The sequence below is a fragment of the Sinohyriopsis cumingii genome, chromosome 19, assembly GCF_028554795.1.
Source record: "Sinohyriopsis cumingii isolate HCF-2022 chromosome 19, ASM2855479v2, whole genome shotgun sequence".
NCBI classification, from domain to species: domain Eukaryota; kingdom Metazoa; phylum Mollusca; class Bivalvia; order Unionida; family Unionidae; genus Sinohyriopsis; species Sinohyriopsis cumingii.
In genome coordinates, this window is record NC_142979.1 from 65072008 (window position 1) to 65094585 (window position 22578).

The 22578-nt window shown below is 33.9% G+C and overlaps 1 long non-coding RNA gene across 1 annotated transcript; it reads left to right on the top strand.

The window, feature by feature from the left end:
• The first annotated feature begins 6549 nt into the window (after window positions 1-6549).
• LOC149775861 (uncharacterized) lies at window positions 6550-12176 on the top strand. Its single transcript, XR_016416576.1, has 2 exons — window positions 6550-6655; window positions 11978-12176. It is a non-coding gene; the product is annotated as an uncharacterized LOC149775861 (long non-coding RNA).
• Window positions 12177-22578: the final 10402 nt, after the last annotated feature.

Consider the following 22578-nt stretch of genomic DNA (forward strand, 5'->3'; position numbering starts at 1 on the left):
ATTTATTTTCAGAATGTTAACAAAATTGTTTAATTGAAAATTTACGACTAGCAGTTAGGCACAGTTAATCTTACTTTAAGTTTAAATATACAGGGAAGATTACACCCGGTGAAAAATGATCGGTGTACTCCAATGACGTAACAAGAGACCACGCTTTTGTTAAACTTTCTCTAATTACTTTTATCGACATTTCTTGATTTTGTAATGCAACTGTAGGATCATCGAAAAATATTACTGCGCTTTTCATCAATATGTCTAGATCATCAATTAGGTATCGGCGAATTCAGACTATGCGTAATCAATTAATGAGTCTGTAACTTGCGCATGGATTCCGAATATAAATGATCGTTTATTCGTCTTTAATACTTTCTTTTTGAGGTCAGTTTAAGTTTCAATAAATATACATTATGACATCCTCATGCGCAAATTAGATGTATTTTTCAGTCTTGGTGTTTGCTTTAAAACGGGTATTTTACCCCCCAAAAATTAGTGAGCACCTACACCGATAAGATAAACAATGTTGCTGAACACATTCATCTTATATCTTGATGTAGAAAAGGAAAATCCCGAACATACTCATAAACTAATCACTGGGTTCGTCTTTAAGTATCAAATCGACAAAACTTTAATTTTTTTTCTCCATATTTCTTCACTGACATATCGCAATATTTGTACCATCTTTGTGTTATGACTGTCTTCATATTTTTGACGAGCATTTAACTAAGTGCGATCGAAGTTGTGCTGGGGAAATGACCATAAAATACAACACACGCTGTACAAATATACTCTTTCTTCGTTGCAGAAATAGAAAAATGAATAAATTATGTTTTGGTACTTGCAGCCATTTTTGGCCCTCGCTTCAGACAAATGGCAGCAAAACACATCTGCAGCATATCCAGGCAGGAACATATTTATTAATATACATCTCAATATACAAACACTTACAGATCTACCTGTCTATAGCATACGATTACAGGATGTACATAATGAAAATTCGCATTAAATGTTTTCTATAGAGGCTATTTGTAATGTCTGATACTTGATATCTGACTTGACGAGCGAGACCAACCAAGACATGGAGAGTATGTAATAAATGCGATTGATCATGCATGCCACGTTCATGATGTCGCGTATAAAGATAATGATTTACAACAACGACATATTGCAGATGTGAAGTTGATTTACTCGTTAAATTCCATGAAAAATAAATCTTTCAGAGAAAATCTTTCTAGCGTCCTAGAAAGGTAAGCTAGTATTAGAGGCCGGTAATTAATCAATCTATTATTAGTATTATTATTATGGAATTTATTTACTAGCCCATTTAGATATTGGAGGGGTAGAGCAAGCAATTAGTAAACATGCTGATGCAGCAAATGTCACACGTTCTGTTGCTGCAAATTAGTTTGCACGAACGGCAATATGCTAAAACTATCTACCACCACCTATGCAAATTCAGTATGCACATTTTGGTGTCAGCACTCCAAATGAAGTTCATCAAGCAGATATTTTGTTTTTACCAGACGATATCGTTAAAACTGGTAGACCTCAAACAAGCACATACAAATACTCCTTGACTGGCTTTGAAGTTGCAAGTAGATATAAAGAAGCAGAACCACTATCAACTAAAGCACCAACTGAAGTTGTATCTGCGTTTTAACGAATTTATCAACGAGGACCCTTGCGGTGGCCACAGTTACTAAGCTAAGGAATTTCTTGGTGCAGTATCATCTCTGATGAAAAAGCATAACGTCAAAATCAGACGAGGACATACCGCAATTTATTGCGATCAGACAATTGTTGAACGATTTAATCGAAGACTTGCTGAGAGATTGTTTGGATATCAATTTGCAAATGAAATAATTCAGAAAGGCAAGAGATCTCGTGAATGCGTTGCAAGACTACCAAGCGTGATAGCTGCGTTAAATAATAAAATTCCTCGTGCAATTTCTATGAAACCTACTAATGCGATCACCAAAAAAAATATATCAATACAACGAAATGAATTTTCAAAACAACCAGTACTCGGCAATGTGACTGTGAGTTATTTATATGAACCTGGTGAACTTGAAGGTGGTAAAAAAAGAGCGACTGATCCTATTTGGAGTGTGACGAAACATAACATTTGCAGCGTGGTAAGATCCCCGAGTAGACCTGTAATCTACATATTATAATCAACTGCTCCTCAACGTGGATTTGTACGTGAACAATTACAAGTAATTCCTGAAGACAAAATTACCACCGCGTTCACCTTTCGACGTCTATTACATTAAAGACAGGTCAGCATCACATTTTCCCGTGTGTGACCAAGACTACTATTAATTCTATCTACGGTAAACTGTTTTCGATTATTATTCGAATACTGCCACAACATTACTGTGTTACAGCTCGCACAATGACTATTATGTCGTTGTTTCAGCGTCATGATAAATTCAGCATCGAGATCAAAGTCACGCTTACATTTTTGTCACACTGCCTACAACTCATTTTTTTCTTACAACATCATCGCTATTGATAGCAGTTTGATTATTATTTTCTGTGAAGTCTATAATAACCCTCCGCAACTGAGACATTCTTTTGACTCGAGACACTGCGAGATAAACTAAATTTGACCATTTAATACGATTATCAACAATCCAAATATTAGTATCAGAAATAGTTAATCCTTGTGACGAATTAATCGTTATGGCATATCCTAGCGTTCATGGAGTTTTGTCCATCGTTAACGCGCTCTCATCAACACAGACAGGAACTAAAACAATATCATTTAACACAAGATTTTGTTTACTACCACAACCTGGAATTTCAACGTCGATATTTTGCCGTCGAGTATCTGCTGGGCGATAACATAATGGTACGGGTAAATTTGAAAATATTACTATATGTAACAGAATTAATTCTTGTTGAAGTGTCTCACAAACTATCTTTCTACTTGCAACTATCCACATATTCCAAATATCATTCATATGAGTTTCTGAAATTATTTCACGCATTATTTCACACTGAATTTTGTTTAGCTGTTGTCTGATTAATTTTTTAAGCTTTCCTAATTCTGAATCAAGCGCTCTATGATTATCAGTTATTTCTTTATAATAATCAATAAAATTCCTCAACCATTCATACGGAGATGATCCAACAAAAGACGGTGGTTGACCATGATCGCCACACATTATTACAGCAGTATGTTTCGTCAACAACTAATCAACAAATATTATTAACGTTTCTAATGAAAAGGTACATATTTCATCCCAGATAATAATTTTTGGAATATATTTTTCACCCATTCGTTCAGGAGTTCATTTATCACCCTTCCATCGAAAGAAGGTATGATAAGCATGAAATTTTACCCCTTCCTCTTTCATGTCCCTGACGAGTCTATGTTTAGGTGTTAATACAACCATATCAAGTACACGAAATAATTCAATTGCACATGTTGTCTTTCCTGATCCACCTGATCTGTTAAGATAAACTGTTTTATCTATGGCAACAAATACCGATGGTGATGATAATATCTCTTGAACATTTTCACAATAAGTATTTTTACACACGAAATCAGCTGTTTCATCATAAATGTGTATTTGTTCTTTATTCAATCTCCATCCACCCCACAATGATTTAGTGCCGATATTTAGTTGTTTTAACAAATCTGCATCTTTCTTATCGATATAAAATGAATCCGTCGCTATTCTAACGGCTAATTAAGGTAATATGTTCACCATCGACAATATATTTATTGAAACATACGCGAGCATCGAAGATCTTAAATGAGTATAGTGGTGAGTCGCCATTAATGTAACTCACAATTGTATTTAATTTAGTTCCATCTGAAAAGGAAACTGTTTCTCGGCTAATACATGTATTTTCCTTGTTGCATCGGCGATGATAAAATCTAATTCAGCATCATCCATAATTAGCCTAATTATCTTTCTACTGAGATCCTTTGCTTGTTTATTTTCATGGTCAATCTTATCTTCGATTTCAAATGGATCCAAAGATTTTTTCTTTCCTCTGGTAACCAAACTTGTTTTTGTGGAAGATACGACATTAATATTTCACTCACTGTTAACAATAATAAAATTCCCGAATCAATCATGTATCGTAACAATACTGTTGGTACCCACATGTTTTCTAAAAGTGTTTACCAAACCATGTGTAATAAATAGGATGAAGATTTAACTTAAATGATGTAATTCGTGTAAAACCCGTTACGTCAAACTCTGGTAGAGGTCCGTTTACAGAAATTCGAATCGTTTATGGGTTGGATGTCCAAATCTCTTAAAATATTCCAAACATTCTCCCATTCCAAGAAAACTTCCAGATAACACTCTGCCATATCAAGTGCTATGATATTTTTACATTTGTATCTGCTATTCCATAATCCACCGTGTCCATATTCAACACATCTTGATATCACACCATCGAAAAAATCAGACCGAGTCGGCTTCCACAAATTTTTCTCTCTGGCAAAATAAGCCGCGACTGATGGAATAGTAAGACAATAACTGAGTAATCATAGTCGCTAATATATTTAAACGCAAGATTTTTCATTTTCGTATGAAGAAATTCTGTTCGATAAATCTCACAAACTGATTAAATCTGCTTTTATCTTCGATACAAAGACTTCCATCAGAATGTATCTGATAATTATCATCTTCAGAGCTTTGATATAATCGAAAATATTTCCTTGATTTGTTCTATCTCAAGGAAATATTGTCAACGCCCACGCATGCGCATTATGATAAATAATATTTATCTGAGCTCCTTTCGATTTATATTTTGATACGTACAAAATCTCTCCGGTTATTATTTTTACCATTATTGGGAATTTTAGTTTCTTTCCCATTTCAGCAACGTCTTTGACTGTTTCTGCCCAATCTTTTATTTTTTTACGTCCCAGATGCGTTAGTTTATTTTTAGGTATCGCGTTTGCGAAGTGTTCTGTAATTGGCTCGGCTACACAATTTAATTGTGGAAATTTCATCGGTTTGAGATCATGAACGCTATGTTTATCATTTATCGGATATATTGCATAAATAACTGCAGTAATAGGATACGCTCGTTCATCATACGGTTTATCAATAACAGTCAACATTCCTGTGTGAGGACGGACAGGGTCATGTTTGTCACGGATAATCCAAGTATCGTCATTCGCGGTAGCTACCGCTAAAATAAATTTCGCTCTAAAAATATCTTTGATTGTCGAGATAATTAATAATCGTCGCTGCTCGTTGGTCATTCATTGTAGCATCGACAACACCTTCGGTATTGTGCGTGATTTTGAATGTTGACATGAGATTCACCATTATCGCAAAATTCTTTCTTGGCGCCAAGAATAATTTTAATCAGAGTTTCCGTCGGATCAGCCAGAGCTCAGCATCGTAAGTCAGGGGTTCTTCTGTCAAGGTCGAATGTAGATTTAGAAGGTTAGATTTAGAAGGTTCGATTGTAGATAATCTCTCAAACTCTTCCTTATTATTATTAAAGCAAATATAAATTTAAATTCAAATATAAATATATATAATGATTCAAACAAAGAATAACCGCTAGCGGCTAATGAAAGGTTCTACAACTACATGTAACAAAGCTTGCTTAAACGAATTCTGTGGACTTCACCTACAAAGCGTTCGTCGCTGATGTATAGGACCAAAACCGTGTTTGAAGTGTTTTGTTGAGGTTAGAATAAAACCGCAGTTGTGTGTGCAATGTAGTGGTAAAAAGTACAGAGAGCTGAAACGATATCATGATAATAGAAATATAACGCCGATGAATCCCTATAAAAACGATGAAAGCTATGTAGCCAGATTTTCAAACTAATTTTTAGACAAATAATATTATTATACGAAATGGAGCAAAATGAATGTGTAAAACATCCTATCTTCAAGAATTATGAAGGATCTTGTGATGGTATCATCAGGAACTTTCGACTAAAAAATCCAGTAGGCATTGTTAATAATACTGGTCATCTCTTATTCAATACCGGGGCGAATAAAATGTATCTTTGTCATAAATTTATCTACGAATAGTTTCACGGATTAATCAAAAATGGACTTTAATCATATCAACGGCAGGAAACTCGATAATTCCTTGGCTAATTTACGAGCTGTTACACAAAGTCAAAATAGCAAATTTAGTGGTACTGGTAAACACTGTAAATTTGCAAGGATGGCTATTAAATCTGTAAATACAGAGCCTGGCGAAGAAATAATATTTCAATAAATGGATGCAGCTGGAAAATATTTTGCTATTTCAATGCGTTCTGTACAAAATGTCGCAGATAACATTACCAGATAAGCATTTTCGAAGAAATATTAACAAAAAATATTATTGCGGTATCTGCCGATTGTGTTAGATGCAAAAATATGAAGGGAGGTAATTCTGTCAGGTAAAGTTCTCTCCGGTTGAGTAACCAAGCGGTTGCCCCGCTTGTTACTGCGTAATATTATGTGGTTATTTATTTTTGCTGGGGGCCTGTCTATGCAAGAATGTGTAGAGCCGCCAAAAATAGACAGTAGCGTGACGTAAGCTCTCAATCTCACACAAAATCATTCAGAATGTAAGCCAGAAAGTAAAGCCTCGTTGGGTTCCAATGAGACCATAAGAAAGGTCTCACCAAAAGACCCTATGGAAAGGCGAAAGGCAAAGTCATGACAGAAACACGGTGCGTTATGTACAATGCAGCTAAGTTATATTTAGATCTCTAGGTAAATAGCTGTATACAGACCTACTTGTATCTTAACCTTGATATCCTTGGAATGATAACCGCTCATCATGTTTCGGTTTATTTTTTTGTCAGAAATTACATTTTAAATATATATTTATTATACAATAAATTTCAAAAATATTTATGCTATTTTTTCTGCAATTAAAAAATGAAAACATGACGGTATAAAAATATATGATGATCTGAATACTGAGAAACTTATTTCTGATTTTGGATTATTAGAACAACGAAAATTCGAAGATAGATATACACTACAAGCAGAAGACCGGTTCATTAAGCTGAATCAACAATCTATGTTTCAATCCTTGGCGACAGTCAAAGATACAGAAGTTGAAAAATTCGTATCTCTCTCACGCGCAGTTGAAAAAATTAGATAGGAATTATCTCACGAATACGAAACCAAAAATATTATTAAATACACGCGTAAGACAGTTGAGAAAGATTATGCCAGACCATGAAAATAAAAGCGCTGTCACCAGTGACCGGAGTGATTTTGAAAGTAGTGAAAACGTCACTAAAGGGGATTGTGAAAGTTATGGCAACACCGAACGTTTCAGAATTATCTATGATAACGGATTCTGATGAAAACAATGACAAAGTAATATTTATTATGAAAATAATATTTATTTTGATTCAGATTTATTCAGATTCAGATTTACTTTTATTCAGATAATAATATTTGTTCTGATTCAGTCGTATAATTATTATTTTTTGTAACATTTACCTCCAAAATTATTAAATCAGTCCTATAATTATTATTTTTAGTACCATTTACTCCATTAAATTATGAGATCATTTGTATAATTATTATTTTTTTAATTATTTACCCCATCAATTTATAAAATCTGAATGATTTTCATAATTTTGAATATAATTTACCCCAGAAAATTCAATAATCAGTGAAGAAAAAGTTATTCTGATAATAATATTAATTCTGAAAATAATATTTATTCCGATAATAATATTTCTTCTGATAATACAATTTATTCTGATTAAGACTTATTTTTATTCAGATTCAGATTTATTTTTATTCCGATAATAATGTTTATTCAGATTCAGTCCTGTAAATATTATTTTAGTGACATTTACCCCAACAAATTATAAAATCAGTCCTATAATTATTATTTTTGGTACCATTTACCCCATTAAATTATAAAATCTGACTGATTTTCACAATTTTGAGTACCATTTACACCATCAAAGTATGAAATGTGATCGACGTTCACAATTTTGTGTACTATTTAGCCCAGCAAATTCAATAAGCAGTGAAGAATAATTTTTTTATTCTGATAATGATATTTATTCTGATAATAATATTTATTCTGATTATAATATTTTTTCTGATAATAATATTATTCTGATAACAATATTTTTTCTGGTAATATTTTTTCTGGTAGTAATATTTATTATGTAATTTTCTGTTTTTCAGAAGGATTTTTTTATATACAATTTTGAGTACATTTACTCTATCAAATGATACAATCGGACTGATTCTCACGATTTCGAGTACCATTTTACTGATTTTAGCATATTTTATTATCATTTACCCCATCAAACTATAAAATCTAACTAATTTTTGTTATTTTGATTATCATTTACCTAAAATATGAACGAGATATGGTAAAAAATGAATTCTGTTATAATGTAATTTATTTCTCTTATTAGGAATCAGGATTGAAAATCAATCACTTGCGTGAAGATATATCATCTTTCATACAGATTCAAATTCAAAACTGCATATCTCAAATCAAGCAAGTGTCCGGATTGGTCGGTAAGTTTGAAATGTATCCCTGATAATAGCGGATTAAGAATCGCAAATACATCGGATTAATGGGTTCTTTTACGATCAAATATCCAGGAGGCACTTGAAGTGTAAATATATCCCTGCTAAGCCCGACTGGATTTTTAAAGATCTACTTGATAGCTGCCATCAATTGCATTACATACAAGATTGACTGCGATCGATGATGTTATATTAGCAATACCTGGTGAAATATGACGACCTCCACCGTATGGATCATTGTTATGCTTGAGAATAGCTGCTGGTGGGGTTATTTTTCTCCATGACTCGACGATTTTAGGATAATATTCATGCGATGAGTGATTTTTTAATTTGTCGGCGTTAAATCCTGGTATTACAAAATTTGGTAATTCTGCTTCGGTTATTTTATAATGATTGAGAAATAATTGTTTTAGTCTGTATGAAGGGCCTTCGTTTTTGAATTCTCCTAATTCGTCATCGAACATTACCTCTTCAATAATAATCCAGTTGACATATTTGAGATCTGATACAACTTGATTTAAATGTTGTATTGTTTCAATGATCTGTTGTTTTACATCTTCGTTATAGTATTGTGTGATACTAGACAATAAATTTCGTAGGTCACCAGGTACACGTGTGTGCTCAGGTTCAATGTCGTCGGAAAATATTTCGATAAATTCTTCATCAATATATGAAATAGCGGTTTCGTGATCATTATCATATATTGTTCTTACTAATTTAGTAAGTTTAGTACCATCAGACGCAGAAAAATAAATTCTTTCGTCAGGAAAACAAGAAATATTTTCTTATATGTGAGGAAATCATATCGTTTTGGTTCTAATGGTCTTTGATAAACAGGTGGTATCTCTGTCCATCCTAATTCGGTTCTGATTGATGATATATATATATATATATATATATATATATATATATATATATATATATATATATATATATATATATATATATCGCGGCTGATAGTGTTGGTTCGTGAACAATAATAGCGATGTTGGATTAGATTTAATTCTGCGCTGAAATTCATCATTGATTTGTTCAATTTGATAATTGCCAGTGGGATTATCAGGTACTTGCCAATCTGGGTTCCATCTGATTTATTTTATAGCTGCAAATACCAGTGAAATATTTACTTGCAACCCACCAAATGAATTTGATATAATATTTGGCCAAGTATGATATATTCGTAATTGTGCTAGTGCTATTTCTTTCGATGGAATTGCAGTTGGAATATTAACGCTGAACTCAGAATTGGTTGATCGTGCTGATATTATCGTTTTTTTTGACGGAGTTGTATTTGCGACAGTCTGTTGTAATAATTCGTTCGACGTTGACATTATTTATAACCCGTGATTTTAAATCCCAATTTTCTAAATTGGACGTAGATTCTGATACAGTCATTGCCTCGTTGTAAATCATAATCATTTATGTTAACTCAGTATCTGATATTATTCCATCGCTAAGACCTGGCGATATCAACGAAAATAGTTTGGGATATGCTAGCGTCGATGTGTGGAACTATATTGTATACTCATGCAATTTTGTATTTGTGCATGTACATATATTTTTGCAATAATATTAACAATCCCGCCAATTGTTGGTGCAGCTGAAACACAAATTGTTATAACTACTGGTGATGTCATTGTTATTGTTGATAGCAATACGCCGAACACACAATTATGTCATTGACAACTACACGTCTGCGAGATTTTTTAAAATTTTTACTGTATACTCGTCAATGATATTTTTCAGTTTGGTTTGCCACTCACATACCTGATTATATCTGTAATGTTGAACGTTTATTGGGGAGTTCATTATATTTTAAGTTGGTGGTAGTTCAGCGACTAATTCAAGACACCAATAATACAACACGGGGTTGACTTTTTCTTCAGGTTCCACAACCAATGTTCCCTTGTCGTTTTGATCCAACATAACTATCACACATCCAGTAAACTCGTTAATTGGATAACGCCGCGCTATTGTGGTGGATATCGTAAATGTCGTAGTACCGAGTACTGATAATCTGTATAACCCGGTAACCTCAGCGCGATGTTAATGGATTTATTAAGTAGTGACCATAATGTAGATCCAGATGTTACCGTATATGCTACACTGTCGGTACTTTTTTATGTCAGAGAGGTTAATATCCATGACTGGTGGACTTCCCAAAAATTCGTTAATGGCTATATTTATGTTTCTACGAAAATTTAAAAGCGTTTGTACATGATTCGAATATTCAGATCTAAATGTGGTCATTCCATCGTTGATTGTCATTAATGAGTTCATCATCGGAATGTTGCTATCATCGACATGTTTCTTCGTTGCAGCGTCATCGCCTTGATTCTGGTTCTCCATGACTAGTAATTTTATTATTAGTCATATTTAGAGAACCAGTCATTGTATCACCTGCGGTTAATAAACGATCAATGATCTCAGTTCTGATCGTGTTGTTGTTGCTGTCTACATATCTTTTTGTTACTACATTATCATCTGATTTTGGTTCTCTAACATTATAAAATTGCATTTTTACTCATATTGAGATCACCATATATAATATCCCCAATTCTTCTGATACGTCCAGCAATTTCTCCCATGACTGATAGAACTGATTCCTCCGAGTTTTTACTTTTTTACCGTTTTTAGTCAACACCACTAAGTTAATTTCGGTCGCATCTGGAACATAAAATAATAATATATGTCGACGGGATATTGCTCGTCTTTAATCGTCTTTGTTTATCTTGAAAAACAACGACTTCTTTTTGATCCACATTCCCAAGACTCAAAAGATTAGCGAGTTCATCCTTGGCCTCATCAAGGGTTGCATATTTTGATAAGTCGCCTTGCTTTAGTTTTACTCTGCGTAAGACTCAGAGAAGATTTTCCGTAAATATCTACCATTATACTTTAAGATCTGCTTAAAACGAAGGTGTAAGGTTATACCGTCTACTTGTATACTCTTGCACGACTTCATAAGGTGGTGTCAGCGACCTTGACACAGCGTCGAGTACAGCAATTACTTCACGGCCACATATTGGTGGATCGGTTATTGTCTGTATTGGTAATGTTGAATACCTAATCGCAGGAATACTACTTATTCCAGTGCCGCATATTTTAAAAATTCTTTTGGTGGTGCCAGTCCATACGAATCAAAATAAACAATTCCACGTGGATCAATCGCATATGCAACCCAATGAGTACCTGGACCAGAACTTTTGTCGAGATTAATGATACGGGTTTTAATATTCTTTGGTTGTTTTGATAATTGATCACGCATAAAAACACCTCTGAAATTTGTTATGTTTAATTTTTTAGCAGCATAAATTAAATCAAAATTTGACATAGGAAGGAGATGATTTGCGTCTAACGAAGTGTCCCGGGAAGACTCCGACCTTTTCCATACCACGAATGAGGGTTTCCTGGTAGTCTTAGACCCTTGCCATTTTTTTAAAAGTCTTTTATTCATTTCCTGTTGCTTTCTTTAGTGCCATCCTAGCAGCAGTTTCAGCAGCACCAGGTGCAGCTGCTTCTGCAACAGCTGGGGCTGCAACGGCTATTAACGATTGTATAGCTGCAAGAAGTGAAAATAAACCCACAGAAAGAAGTTTAACACCGGTATTTGATAATTTGGCATTATTGAAGTGTTTGAGTTGACGTTATGCCAATGATAGTTTATTTTGACCACCTGCGAGTTGTTCTTTTTAGTGATATTTTTGTTCCAGTTTTCTTTGGATATTGATTGTAGTTGTTTTTAAAAAATCTGACCAGGAGTCAGACTGACACTAACATGATGATATGACATTATAATATCATGAACGATTTAATTACATATTTTCTACTGGGGCATCAGTGACTCATTCGTCCACCAACACCGACAAGTAGCATTGTTTTATCTGAGAGTATAACAGCGATTTCTCTTTAACAACCAGGAATAACTGGTGGACCAGGTATTCTTGGTGGTGATCGTGCTACACGAGCTCGGAAGTGTATATCAATGACAGATTGCACCTGAGTTAAGTCTAATTGTGCCAACGAAAAGTAATAGATTGGATACAGCGAAGCCAAATCACTCTGAGATATCTGTAAACCTGAATCAACATTCTGATCACGCCCCATAAATGTCATCAATCTATGATAAGCACGTGTTACATGATTATGAGCAATACTTCTTGGGATGGTTCATGATGCACATTTATCCTTAAAGAAACTTCACTTCACTAACTCCAAGCGTGTCAAGTACCATTGGATTTCATGTTTGTGCGTTTTCTTGTGCATTTTCCTGAAATGCAATAAATATATGTCACGGTGCAGAAACAACCTGCTGTGGTGCTATCTGCAATGTAAATAAACTAGCAACTTCACTTGAACTACTGTCTGTTGACATCGTCAACCATGACAATGTTGATTTACCACCTTGACTCATAAGAGAGTAACCGTTGTTCTTAGTCGATCGATAGAGTCATTACTGGCATCCACAATGAAAGTTTTTTTAGTCTTACTATACACGCACCAACTGTGTCGGGTCACCAAATTGCATCACTATCGTTGTCTTTTCTAACAAGTACAAATGTATGCTTGACGCCGAAAATAACCTTTCTGACATGTCTGCAAAATCCAAAGATATGTCATAGTGGAATCACACATGAAAATTCTTCTTCATCATTTGACATTAATCTATGTGCCGCAAATTTTAAGCTGAATTCATCGTTCATTGATTTTACTGCACTGTTTGGACCATCCCCTGCAGCATTTCTTACGTTACATATATTTACGTTTCTGTCTTCTGGATGATCAAGTGTATCCTTTGCAAACATCATTGACGGACCAGCTGATCTTGAGTAATCATTGCTGTATCTTGCAAGGCCAAGTATCGTCGTGGCGATATCGACGTTTACCAGGCATGATTCAATGGGTCTTCCGCCAATCATGTATATGGTACTTTCGCATAACACCATAATAATATTGTTAACAAAACTAGGTCGATCACCAATTCTGATTCCTGTACCATCTGCTTGTAAAAGTGTACCTTCTGCTTCAGTGAATGCCACAGCGGATAAGAAATATCTGCTGGTATCCTGAACTTGAAGTTCGATTCATGCACGCTGATTTGGCTCTTGTGCGTCATAAGAATAGTATTGATAATAGCGCACAGATTCATGTTTAAGAAGTGGCGGATCCATGTCAAATGATATCCGTTTGAACATTTTATTATAATTGCTATCGTCTAACACTAAGACCAATTCCTGCTATTAAACTTACAGTTATATTTTTTTCTTTTTCTGATAATGGCACACCAGCCAACTCTGCTAGTTTTTTTATTTGCAGCTTGATTTATTATTTTAGTATCATTTGCAAGCATAACTTTGGTACTGGGTACTTTTACTGGCTGAGGTTTTCGTCGTATTAATCGTGCTAGTCAATCCTTGATCGCTGAGAATGCTTTACTAGCAACATCACCAACAGCACCAATACTTTTATCACGAACAACGTCAATAGCTTTCATTGATAATTGTTTTGCAATCGGTATTGCTTTTGGGGCTATTCTTCTAAATAGACTCTGAACAACATCACCGAGTCTATCTCTGTAGATCGCTTTGTATGTTGGTAATCATGTATGTATCACTCTGACCATTACAGGTCCACGTTGAGCATTATGTATGATCATCTTATTTTAGTCATACCCTCAATCACTTTGATAATCATCAACAATTTCATCAATAAGAAACCGATAAACATTAATGTCCATGATATCGCCTGTGAATAATCTCACAAATATCAGCTGCTTCATTAATGATTTCTGGGGAATTATTACCGGCTTGTTTTCCGCCAATCAGAATTTCTAGCCTAGGACGTTATTTGGGCATGAAGTAACAAGGCCATTCCCACTGTTACCTGGACCACTACCACTTCCTCAATACGAGGTGGACTGAATGAAAAAACTCTGGGTAAGGACGTTCTTCTTGCTTCATTGACTTTTTTCTCAAATTCTGACAATTTATCCTTATATTCACCAGTGATTATAGATATACCATGAGCCTTTCGATATAGAAAAGGAACCCACTTCTTTCCCGAGACACTGGCGGTATTTTGAAATAATAATTTATCACAATTTGGATATCCTGTTGCGGCAACCGTTACAGCGTTTTCTCGAAGTAGTCTACGACCTTCTTTGGTAAACCAGGCTGGTAAATTTGGTTTTGGCGTAACAAGATCCATTATATCACTGACCTCCTCATGGACTTTGTTAATACTCTCAAGTACTTGTTGTATTTCTTCTTGTAATTGTAGTTGAGCCGCAGTTATTTCGCCTGTTAGTTCTCGTAGAATCTTTTTTTTATTATTGTTTTTTTTCAACAAAAAAATCTGCTATTTTTCCAGTTGCTTTAGGGGTTTGTAAGATCTTTGGTAGCCTTTGTAATTCCTTCGGTAGCCTTCGTAACTGGTTTAAATAATTGTTATGCACCTTCTGCGAATTCCACCTGAGACTCCTGACGCGCTTGTAGTTGCTGCTTGAAAGCATCACGAACATGGATATATTTCTTAATTGCCTCCCATCGCTCTCGAGCTAATCTAGCTGTATGAGATTTCCTTATCAATATAATAATGATTTAGTTACTTACACACTACAGCAGCAGAGAGGGTGCGACCAACAATGAGTGTCCGAAAGGTAAACAAAACACGCATACAAATTTGAAAACACGAACGACAAAGATAAAATATCAAAATGAGGTTACCCAGATAGAGAAACTTTCGGTTTTGGTTAGAGGCTTCGGTTTGGTGTTATTGACCTTATATTTGGTGTTATTGACCAAGGCAGGTTGGCTACTCTCGCAATTTGAAACTGGACCTTCCAGTGTGTATATGGATGCTTTGCCACTGAGCTATCATAGCATATAATGTCAAGCCATCCCTCTAGAATAAACCATTTAACTAAATATTTGAAGAAAAATGACTGTTTTGTCACATGAGTGATTCACATTTTACATTTCACAATAAAGTTTGATCGTATCCTGTAATTCATTTACAGTGTATACCAGTACTTTAAAATATGTTATTGTGTAACATATTGTTACAAATTGAAGGACCTTTAAACAATATGCTGATGGTGGATCCATACAAACGTTTTGATAGTCACTGGAGATAGTCATTGGAACTTTTTAATTCTTTTTCCATTCCTGAGCATTATGGCTATGAACATGCTATTTAGCTTTATTGCTACGTATATCTTTACTGTGTGCTTAACGTTTGTTCATTATTAGAGATTGTACTTTCAGATAATGGAAATTTGTAAACAACATGTTTACATAGTTAACCTTTTCTACGAATATAAGTAGTACACAAGATGTTTACTACAATGTTACGTTTCAGGTCTGACCTTGTATACGAATTAGGGAATTGTTTGCATTATAAATGATTCGTTTTCCAGAACAGTATGTTGTGTCATAGGTCAGATGACTGTATATAAAAGATATTTGGAAGCAAAGTCTTCATTCCTGTTTCATATCAGTCTTTTGGATTATATTGACAGCGTTTGTATTTTTATTCAGATATTATTTGCGAGGAATTATTTTTTGAAATTATTCGTTAGAATTAAGAAGTGCTCATCGACGTTTTGGACTAAATCACTACTTTAGGATTATTGAGGACTCCTTCAACGACATTCTGGATTACAGCATTGTGTTAACTCATGGCATTCAGGAATATTGGAATTCATTTGGAGCATTCTAAACTCTTTGGATATGAGACAGAAAATAAAATTTCCGATTATTTAGAATTTCATTCACATAACTGTACGTGTCTTTTAAATTTTCACTTTGTAAGTTAGAGAATTAAATTCTTGTTAATTGTATCAAAAGGCTGGTTTCTCTTACCTTCTGTTTTAAGACCATTGAGCGGTAAAAAAAAGTTGGGGGTATGTCTGGGTCTAAATGTTCATAAAACATTTCACAGATATTAAAAAATGTCTTTAATATTTAAATTAACTATGCTTCTGAATTTTTTTATTATCCTAAGTAAAGATTTTTAATTTCACATGCATTTGAGAAATTTTTATTGCAACCAGTTAGCATTCACAATGTCATCTGAAGTGAAGAACTTCGTTTCAAATCTTACCCAGGAAGGGTTGCAGTCTTTGAAAACGGACCAGCTGCCAGAATTATCATCTTCCTTGAGCGAAAGCATCTTTAGCAAAACAGGAGATAAAGAATATTTTAATTCAGTATTTGATTGGAAAGGAAAATTTGGATAATAATGCTTTTGGTTTGATTGGTAAGTCTATTTCCGAATTTGACAGGAAATGAAAGAAAGTAATGAAGTAATGCAAATTGATAGAAAAAAATACGAGATCCAGAGAGAGAGAGAGAGAGAGAAAGAGAGAGAGAGAGAGAAAGAGAGAGAGAGAGAGAATGTGTTCAGATTTCGACATTACCAAATATATTAGGTTAGTTGCCCATTTTCGCTAAAAAATATAAATAAATACTTTCCCCACTTTGAGAAAATTGTTGAAAACTTGAAATGGCCAAGATAATATTGGACTTTAATATTACAATGTGTACACATTATCAAAGCCTGTGAAGTCTACACTTCTCTATCGTTACATCAAGGTACTGGTTGTGATGTGGTTAAGGAATGTATCTTGAATGGTTATGAGTTGGTAACTGAAGTATATCGACAAATGTTTAGGAATTGTAGAAAAGCATAAGGCAGAAAATTTGGAAAATGCTGCTCGCACAGCTGATGATTATTCTTTGACTGACAAATCATTTGTCAATAGCAATTCAAGATCTCGGTCTGGTACACCTTTTTTAAATCTAACTTCTGATAAGACTGATCAGATATCATTACGTCCTCCTACATACACCTATTGTAAAATGTAAGGCATTCCATTTTTGATTGCTACAGGTTGAGCAATAAGCAGCAAAATCAAGACAGCTATTCCAAAAGTTCTTATTTCTATGAGGTCAACGTTAATATCATCTATTGAGAACAACAAATTTGTTGGGTCAAACAAATCCCAGTCTGATTCTATTATGGAAAATGATGAGCCATTCATATCGAAAGGTTCTATGTTATCTTTGGCGATTCTGCCGATCTTATCTCCATAAAAATATAAAGGGACATGAAAACTTTTGAGTCTTTAATTAACAGTCACTAAGCGTTTAAATGAGAAATATTACTCTTATGAAGTTCTTATTCAAGGAATAGTGTGCGTCTTTGTTAATATTCATCTACATGGTGTAAGTTTGTCATCAGAATTAGTCTTTGGATTCGTGACTATCGGAGCAGTTCTTCTATACATATTAATGGCATTTATTTATTACCAGGCAATGACCTCACTGGAGATAAGGTCATGATGAATTTATATGTACCTAAAATAAAACCTGATTGGATCCAGTTGAGAATGAAATCCTTGTAAAATTCTGATTTGTATCCTGCTTGTACAGTTATTAGAGCTTTATAAAAAGAGTTTTTGGGAATGATGTTGATCAGGAAACTGTTCCTTTAGCTGACACATTTATTGATCAATCTTTTCATGAGGTCACGTTTGCTCCTTGTATTGATCGATCAAAATATATTAATCACAATAATCCTATTTTACCACTCATTTTCTCTATTCTAATCAGGGTGACGAAAGATGATCACCTATCGTCGAACTGGAAATATATCCTGAGATCTCCTGTTTGTTTCATATAGCTATTAGCAAAACAGAATCAACGCAAGTCTTAGATTGTTATTTTGTGAGAAATAGTATCATTATGATAACAACTCGACTGGCTAAGGTACGCGCTGTTGCCGAGTGGTCAGTGGGCTATCTACGAGGAAATTCTCAGTCTACCCCATGAACATCCATTGGCTGGTCATACAGGAGTCAACTCGACCAATCGCTAGATCTTGAATCATTGTATTGGCTGAAAATTAAAAAAGATGTTTCCAAATATTGTAGATCTTGTCACGCTCGTCAAATGGTTGGAAAATTCCACTAGAAGATATTTAAGTCTCGTCTGTAAATATTCCTGTCAAAAAATTGGTCCCTTATTATCAAGATTTTCAATTGCAATTCCGTTGAGAAATATCAAAAACTTAAACCATATTAACTATAGTAAGAGCTTCGATTATTTTTTTTACTCTTGTTGGTTTCTCCCAGATCTGTCAAGTCTGACCAAAGATGGAATTTTAGATCTGAAATTTTCCAACAAAGGTTTGCGTGAATTAGGCATCCAACAGTTTAAAGCCTCTGCCTATCACCCTGAAAGTCAAGAGGCTATGAAAAGATTTGTTTTGATACAGGAAAAGATTAAGATGAGAGTGTTCATTTTTTGTTGTTTGCTGTTAGGGAATCAGTTGAAGAATCTTGAGGTTTTAGTTCTTTTGAATAAGTGTTTTGTTATACTGTCCATTACATACTGACAGTTACATAGTAAATGATAAGCTTCAATCGGACTGAAGTGATTTTGGTTTAATCAAGCTTCGGAATTTTGAAGTTTGAAACAATCTGGATCAGAAACTTTTACATTTATAACCACAGGAAAAATGTGAACTAAAACAGCTATTTTGTGATTATGAGCACTTGTTTTCTGATTCCTGCGCATACAAAAGATATATATCATGACGCTGAGATTGCAGAGTTTATGCATACAAAACAGCATCCTTAGATAATAAATCCCCTTAATCAGGAATGTCTGAGAATAGAAATTCAGTATTTACTGAAGAATGATGTCATAGTACCAAGCAAAAGTAACTGGAGTTCACCATGTAGCATTGTGCCCTAAACCAGATAATACATTCCTTATGTCTACTGACTATAGAAATGTCAGCAGTGTCACCAAAACGGATTCATTTCCAATGCCAAGAATAGATGAGTGCAATGACAAAATAGGAAATGCTAAATGTGCCACCAAGTTGGAAGTTTTTACAGGATTTTGGCAAATTCCACTCACAGAAAGATCAAAAAGAAATTTCGGCATTTGTAACTCTATGTGATTTTATCAGTGTAAAGTGATCAGTTTGGTATGAATAAATCTGAATTAATGAACATGATCACATCTACTCAAGATAATTGTGATGCATACTTAAGTATTATAATTGCATATGTGTGTCTTTGCAAAAGAAACCTTCATTATATAAATCTTACTTTTCTGCTTAAGGGGATGTGCAATTTATATCGATAGTGTGTGCTTAAATTTTGTTAATGATTGAAGAGAATAGTCATTTGTAAAGAATACGAAAATGTTTACTAAAGTTTCAAGTTCTAATTCTGACCCTGTTTACGAATTAGTGAATTTTCATATTAGAGCGAATAATATCTAGGTCAAATGAGAATGCTTATATAAATAGGGTCATTGTAAATTTTTTATTTCTGTTTCATATCAGTTGTTAGGAATCTATAAGAGTTTAAAGTTGTGTTTAGTCAGAATTCAAAAGGAATTACTTAAATCATTAATTGGAATTACTAAAGTACTCACTGACCGGAATAACACACTATTTTTGGATTTTTGATGAAAATCCTTTAAAGATAACCAGGATTATAAGATTGTAATACATCATGACATTCAAGACTATTGGAATTCACTCTAAACATTCTTTTTGTATATGGGGATGATGTGTATATGTGAGTATGCATATATGTAGGTACGAGCTTGTGTTTGTGAATGAGTATGCCGATATATACACACAATCATATTTGTTTAGCATAATAATTTCCATATATCATGATATGCTATCTTTAAAATATGTATGTAAACAATATTTCTTTTATGGTTGTCCACTTTCTCTTTCTTTCTTTTCTTAACGTCTTTTCTTCTTCTTAAAGTGACAGAAAATTATTGTCTAGAAATACGTACATATATATCTTATGGTTGAAATATTGTACATACATACATACATATATATATATATATATATATATATATATATATATATATATATATATATATATATATATATATATATATATATATATATATATATATATATATATACATATGTATGTATGTATGTATGTATTAGATGTCTGTGTCATTTATCTTTATGTCAATAAAACCTTTAAAAAATTATTAACTTGAAATCGTCAGCTGAAACTGGGCTTTTCTTTTTCAGTGGCCTAGCGCTGCTCCTGTTATTAAGGTAGATGTAGTAATAGTTGATGCAGCTGGCTTCGTAGTGGTGATGACTGAAGATGTAATCATAAAAGATTTAATAATCTTGGTTGGTGAATGTCTCGTTCGCTTGTGGTTGGACTAAAGACGTCTGATTAATTTTCTTTCAGATATTTTAACCCTGCCAAAATGTTTTGTAATCGACTTGCCATAAAGACTGATGTTAAGAAAGGGATAAATAATTTTGATTTTAATTTTGATTTTGATTTAAACAACTTTATAAACATCCCCACTTGACCTATGTCTCAATAACCTTTTCATAGGAAAATCTCCTTCATTTAAATGGAATTACCCCAAACTGTAAACAAGGTCATGCCTCGTTACTTAAATTTTCCTTGTTGTTATTCAGATTCGGTTTTAAAATTATCTGTGCATTATTTAACTAATATATGTCCTCTTTTAAATTAATATCATTAGTTTAAATTATTTGATGTATTACCCGGTGTTAGTTTCCCATTAATATGTAAAGGGTCAGTGGGTAAGAGAGGATTCTGTCCCTTTGGGTGCATTTTGAAAAATCCTCACCCTTGTAACTTAACCCTTGTATATGGTCTGTTTTAATATGCAGTTGCTGAAATGTCTATCCATGTGCCCCTCAAATGGTATTCTAGAACTGGCATTTTACACTTAAGACTGGCATCTCGAATATAATTGTTCAAGTCGACGGTGGTGATGATTTTCCGATTTGTTTTGCTTGATGCGAGTATTATTATTCAATATGATAATCAAAATCAGATATGAGAAATCCTAACCCTTTCGATCAATCAGTTCCGTATCAATGATGATTAATACAAATATTGCAAATGAAATGTTCCGTCAATATGTGTATACTTTCGTCCTTATAAGGAGTGATATGTACTCACATCTCATGTTTGATTTGTGTATGACTGGGTGATACTAAATTCCAATGATCCACAGTAGCCTTCCAACCTTTTCCAAGAGCAAACAATTAATCCATAGTGAGCACGACCTACTTGACTTTGCAATACAGACTGAAATGTTATTAGCCATGTAATCAAGTACTTCCACAATTGTATATAATGCCATGAGTCAACTGTCCTCTCACTGGAAAGAAACAACATGCTCTGTCAAATTATGTTACACGTATTCTGATTTACAGAACAGTTCAATCCAGTCAATGAGGACTTTGTATAGTGCCTAATCTTTAGAAGCTCTAAGCGCTTTACAACATTAGACAACACCTATAAGATAAAAAACATATAATAATATTATTACAAAAACAAACACCATGAAATTAGAAAAACATTAAAAAATAAAAAAAACATGCTGAGAATATTTCAGGTAGGAAACATTATTTTTTAGATCTTTAAGTTTGTTCTTGCAGTCGAAATAAGTGAGTTAAGTGAGTTTTGAGAGCCCTCTTGAATGTGATCACTGTGTCTTTGTGTCTAAGTTCAGCGGGCAATTCATTCCACGTCGCTGGGCCTTGGTATGCAAAAGAATGCTGTCCATATGACTTTGTTTTCATATATATATATATATATATATATATATATATAGAGAGAGAGAGAGAGAGAGAGAGAGAGAGACGCATTGGTCCATTGTGTTTTCTGTTTTCAAGACAACGTGTCAACCTGTGGGTAAAACTAGAACCATGTAACTAGAATTAAACATCCCTTGACCCTATTGTGTGTGATAGCATACTTGTGAGGGAAAAGTGTCGACAAACACTACTTCTCTTGCCTCCTTGTGTGCGAAAGAGTTTTAGAGTACAGTACTGGTATAAACACTATTGACCTTAGTTCCGTGTGATAAGGTGTGCATATTTCATTCCCCTTCTTTAATCCCTTTCATTGGATAATAAGTGTAAGTTGTTAGTCATTTCATGGGCCGTGTTGGACTGCATATTAAAATGTTAATCTTGGAAAGCAGATTAAAACTTATCTGTTGGATACTTATATAAAGGTAGT